The sequence below is a fragment of the Mus pahari genome, chromosome 23 (genome assembly GCF_900095145.1).
Source record: "Mus pahari chromosome 23, PAHARI_EIJ_v1.1, whole genome shotgun sequence".
In the NCBI taxonomy this organism is placed as follows: Eukaryota; Metazoa; Chordata; class Mammalia; order Rodentia; family Muridae; genus Mus; species Mus pahari.
Genome location: NC_034612.1, coordinates 37978156 through 37984227, shown reverse-complemented (window position 1 = coordinate 37984227; position 6072 = coordinate 37978156).

The window sequence follows — 6072 nt, the reverse complement described above, 5'->3', positions numbered from 1 at the left end:
GTGCACATATGTACCGGGTGCCCACAGAACCGGAAGACTGCATTGGGTTTACTAGACCTGGTGTTACAGATGGTTATGAGACTCCTTGAGGATGCAAAGAACCAAACCCAGGTCCTCTGCAGGAAAAGAAAATGATCCGAACTGCTGCGCCATCTCTCCAGCCCCCAACTTTACGAACTTTTCTACACATTCAGAGGTATACTTATTCTAGCAAATTTAGGATATAGTGTGTACTTTTTAGCTGGCTGATTTTCTCCACTTAACATCATAACATGGAATTAATTTTCCTTGTAGTTAAACACCTTGTGACAATAAAGTGACCTTTCTAAACATTATACTGTGTGTAAATACTATTCTTCCACAGAATATAGAGACATGCATATTTCTAAGACCATACTTGACTGCATTTAGATACTTTCAAAGTAAACAACTTCCTGATTTATAATATCAATCTAATTCGCGTATATGGGTCTGTAAGTTCATATCATGTCCTCGGCAGGACATGCCAGATAAAAGTATAATGATTTCAGTGCAGCTTAGCATGCTGTTCTTCTAGTTTTCAAGTATTTTCTGATTTTGAGGGTTTTCAATTGTTTTAAATGCTGACTTAGTGTATTTTATTTGTATGTGAATGTGTTTGAGTGCTGTGTAGCATGTGCATGGAGTCCCCTCAGAAGTGAGAAGAGGGTGTTAGATCCCCTAGAATTGCAATCACAGACTGTTGTAAGCCATCTTATAGGTACTAGGACCTGAACCTGGGTCCTCTGAAAGAGCAGTCAGTGCTCTTAACCAGAGCCATCTCTCCGGCCCCTCAACTGAGGCTTTTATTAGAGATGTACACCAGTGCATTTGTTTCACCTCACCCTAGCCAGATGAGTTTTGTGTTAGAAAAATAAAATACTCGCGCCCATGTGGAAGGTAAAAGATGTGTGTTCGTGAGTTGTCCTGAGTGTGTGAGCTTGTTTGATTATGAATGAGGCTGAGCACTGTTCCTCTTTCCTGGGGAGAATAAAATTTCAGTTAGAATGCAGTTAGCTTGGGCCTTCACTTCGTAGACTGGTTTATGGCTGAATATCTTCTCTTCTTATAAATATACCAGATATGAACATGTTTATAATTATAGTTTTATAAATGTTCTCCTCCAACCTTATCTGTGTAAGGCAAGGATGCTGTCATAAACCCAGGATCTCAAAAAAAAAAAAAAAATCAAGGCGTCAGAAAAATAAACATATCACATAGTTCCTAGTGACATATTTAGTATATAACTGCAATTTGTGGATCCAAAACAAAACCACCTGGTTTCATTCATTTGGCGGGAGATCTGCTGTGGCTGGCTGCCACTCTAGATGTGAAGGTAGCCACACTCCAGTCAGCCTTGGCTGCTGTGTTCCCTGAGCACGTGTCCTCCCACAGCTACAGAGACCAAGGGAGGAAAAGGGATAAATGAGACCACATAGAACGGGATATGCTGCTTTTACAATAGGAGACAGCAAAAGGAGCTCAGAGCCTGTCTCTCTAAGGTAACATTGACGCTAATACCTAAAAGGTATGTTAGGTTTCAATGTGTCCCCTGGAGACTCATATGCTAGAAACACTCTCCAAGGCATGTGTAAGGAATGTATCTGGAGATGGGGCCTGTACTGGTTACTTAGTTAACTAGTTGGTTAGTTTCAAGACCTAGAATCTGCAGAAGAGGGAACCTCAATTGGGAAAATATAGGCAAGCTCCCGGGGCATTTTCTTGATTGATTGATTGATTGATTGATTGAGAATTAATGTGAATGAGCCCAGTTCACTGTGGATGGTTCCATATCTGGGCAGGTGGTCCTGGAATGTATAAGAAACCAGGCTGAGCAAGCCAAGGCGCGGCAGCCAGTAAGTAGTGTCCCTCCCATGACTTCCTTCTCAGTCCCAGCCTCCAAGTTCCTGCCCTGACCTCTCTCTCTAATGCACTGTCAGCCATGATGCAAAATGAGCCCTCCTCTCCTCAAGTTGCTTGTGGTCGTGGTGTTTATCACAGCAATGGAAAAACAAACCAAGACTTGGATTTCTAAGGGGCAATTAGGGTTAGGAGAGACAAGGAGGCTGAAGCCCCCGTCGTGACAGTTAGTGACTTTACTGTCACTGGAAGATCCAAGGTAGCACACATCATCTTGCATTCAACATGTTATGACACAGCTAACAAGCCTTGCCAGATGCCAAACACAGGCTTAAACTTCCTAGACCTAGAGCCATACGCCAAAGCAATGGAGCGCGAACTCAAACAGAAGGGAAGATGGGCTAGCCATCCTAATGTGGGAGGCAGTTCTGCAGGCTCCATGTGGAGAATGCAGAGTCGCCCGATTACTTGGGAGCTTGGGAGCCATGGTAAAGGAGGTGGGATTTAACTCTGAATTGTGTGACAAACACTGAAGAACCATGCTCCCTTACTGCTTGGAAAATGGGTTGAAGGATTGTGGTTCTTAGATAGGAAGGTGCATGGGTGGTTCCCCTGGGACAAGGAGCCCGAGACAGAAGTGAATCATCTAAAACATACACACACACACACACACACACACACACACACACACANCACACACACACACACACACAGAAGTGAATCATCTAAAACATACACACACATACACACACACACACACACACACACACGCACACGCACACGCACACGCACACGCACACGCACGCGCGCAAATTCGACTCAGCCGGCTAACCTTAAAGCCCCTCCTTCACGTAAACCCATTAAAGACTAGACCAGTGCCTTCAAGGACAAAATACTCTCTCGGAACAGTGGTCACGTTCTCTGTAAGTCGCTCAAACAGTGATCAGGAGAAACTTAGGAGATTCAAACCCAGACTGAAGGGAAAACCCACCATGAGGCAGAGCCTCTTCTGGGGGCATCCTGGCCATTGCCCCTGCTGTGGCGGGCAGTAGATCACAATGAATTCACTACACACACACACACACACACACACACACACACACACAAGTCAATCAGGGCTTCTCCTCTGCTTGGGAAGGCCATTCGCTCTCTCTTTCTCCAGGGCTCCCTTCCTGGAGAGTGTTGGGGGAGGGGCTCACTAGGTCCAAAGACTCAGTCCCCCTTGTGAGGAGTCAGGTTGCTGCTGATCCTGGCTTCTAGCTTCCCTTCTCTCTGGGGAAGTGAGAACCGAGAACAGGAAGTCCCACCTCGCAGGTACACTGTCGTCATGGATCAGCAGCTTCAAAATGGGACGCCTCTGGTTTCTAGCTATGAACCTGGTTCCGCTTTCTTAAGGGCCACAAGGTGCTCCAGTGGCACCGTGATCTCCTCACAGTGCTCCTCCTGACAACATGGTCAGGTTGTCACAGGAATATCCCACTATGCTGGTACCGACTTGTCTTAGTCAGGGTTCCTATTCCTGCACAAAACATCATGACCAAGAAGCAAGTTGGGGAGGAAAGGGTTTATTCGGCTTACACTTCCATGTTGCTGTTCATCACCAAAGGAAGTCAGGACTGGAACTCAAGCAGGTCAGGAAGCAGGAGCTGATGCAGAGGCCATGGAGGGATGTTACTTATTGGCTTGCTTCCCCTGGCTTGCTCAGCTTTGCTCTCTTATAGAACCCAAGACTACCAGCCTAGGGATGGCACCACCCACAAGGGGCCCTCCCCCTTGATTACAAATTGAGAAAATGCTCCACAGCTGGATCTCATGGAGGCATTTCCTCAAGGGACGCTTTTTTCCTCTGTGATAACTCCAGCTTGTGTCAAGTTGACACACAAAACCAGCCAGTACAATGAGAGAGGGAGAAAGGAGTCAGAGAGAGAGAGAGAGAGAGAGAGAGAGAAGAGAGAGAGGGGGGGGGGAGGCCTAATAGTCCCTTTCATAACAAGCCAATCCAACCTGGCTGTTGCTAGGTAACTGTTGGGTGGAACCTAGGAGGAAGAAAGGTGGTTTGAGGAGTGGGGTGTGGGAAACCTATTCCAGACAGCCAGGTCACAGGCAGGACTGTGGGAGTGAGGGTGGAACCGAGGACTGCAGGAAGCAAGCTCTCAGAGGAAGCTGCAAAGGCCCTCCCAGAGCTCCAAGAAAACCAGGTCTGGTTCTGAAATCTAAATGGAATTTTTTGATCAGTTTCTAAACAATGGAGCTCAAGGAAAAGAAGTTAACAAATTTCTCAACTAGATAAACTCGGGTCTCTTTAGGCAAATCATTGACTGAGTCATATGTAGACCTTTGCCATCTACAATCTGCACTCAAGACAGACCCATAATACACTCTTATCTGCTCTATGCTGGCCCTGTAAGGCTTGGTGTAACTAGGGGGTTGGGGGGGGGGGTAGGGCGGGGCGCTCTCATCACATCTTAGTCCATTTGACCAGAAATGAAAAGTCACATTCCTTCTGCAAACACAAGCTTTCAGTAGCCATGGTTTCTTTTGCTGTTTTCCTTTAGAACATGGCCCTATCCTGCACAGTATGGCCACTTCTATACTTAGTGTCTACTCAGGGGAGGACTCCACACTCCTCCACCCTCCCCACAGTGGGAGCTTCTCCCGATTAGCATTGCATAACACCATTCCTCCTACTCTTAGCGTTTGTATAATCAGCCCATTTTTTTTTTTGGTTGTTGTTAAATTATTCATTTGCATTTAATTTATTTCTGTTTGGGAGGTTAGGGTGGAGTGCAGGCATGCCACAGCACATGTACAAAGGCTAGAAGACAGGTTATAGGAGTCAGTTCCACCATGAGGGCTCCAGGATTTGAACTCAGGTCCTTCGGCTTGGCAGCAAGCACCTTCACCCACTGAGCCATCTTGTCAACCATTTAGTCCAAGTCTTCTCTCATAAGTCTGACATATTAAAATATTCATGGTAATAAGTAAGTCAATATGACAAAAAGGAGAAATTCAGATATGGACCATTGACATTAAATATCACTATTTGGTGACTTGTTAATAATACACTCACTAAAATTAAAATTCCTAAGTCAGTGAACTAAAAATGTAGAATTTCATAATTTTTTTTTTTTCGAGACAGGGTTTCTCTGTATAGCCCTGGCTGTCCTGGAACTCACTTTGTAGACCAGGCTGGCCTCGAACTCAGAAATCCGCCTGCCTCTGCCTCCCGAGTGCTGGGATTAAAGGCATGAGCCACCACGCCCGGCAGAATTTCATAATTATCCTTAAGGTTCTGCCCTGAAGATTATACATGTGGACCTGTGGGTCTACTTTTTGCACTTAAGCATTTATTTGGTTGTTGTTGTTGTTGTTTTTGCAACAAGGCCGAAGCCCAGGCTGGCCTTGAACTTGTAAGCCTCCTGGCTAACCACAGATGCCCTGACTTTCTTCTTCATGCAGAAAGGTGGGAAAGCAGAACAGCATAGGCGAGCGGATGCCAATTTGGCCCGATAGGTGCATGGCTTTTAGAGACCTTTTGTTGCCTATTGATTCCCATGAGTAATATAGCCGGGAACGTAGATGGCATCTCTCCTCTTCCTCCTCCCCCCTTTGCCCTCCTCCTCCTCCTCTTCCTCCTCCAGAGTACCTGATAGGTTTGCACTTCTCCTCATGTTCCGAGTGACCTGTTCTAGCCAATGGCATGTGAGAAGTAGGTTTTACCCTCTCTGGGGTGAACCTTTTAGAGCTGGTATCAGCTCCATCAAGTTCTCGTCCTCTCTCCTTGTGGCAGTGATAGTGTTCAGAAGAACGCTCCATCACCTGTGTCCCTGGGTGAACACAACAGGAAGTGAAGTTTCCTGGGACCCAAGGTAAAGAGCAGCTCAAGAGATGGTTACTGTCCCACTAGGAGTAGATCTTAGAGAATGATCTTGGCCTCCTTGGTTTTTAATTTGAAAAGACAATTCTCTGAACTGAACACGTCACTCCTTGTGGTTAATATCGCTAACAAGTAGAAAGATGGCTCAGCAGTTAAGGGCACTGACTACTCTTTCAGAGGTCCTGAGTTTAATTCCCAGCACCCACATGGTGGCTCCCAACCACCTGTGATGGGATCTGACGCCCTCTTCTGGTGTGTGTCTGAAGACAGCCACAGTGTACTCATATACATAAAATAAAAATAGATAAGTAAATCTT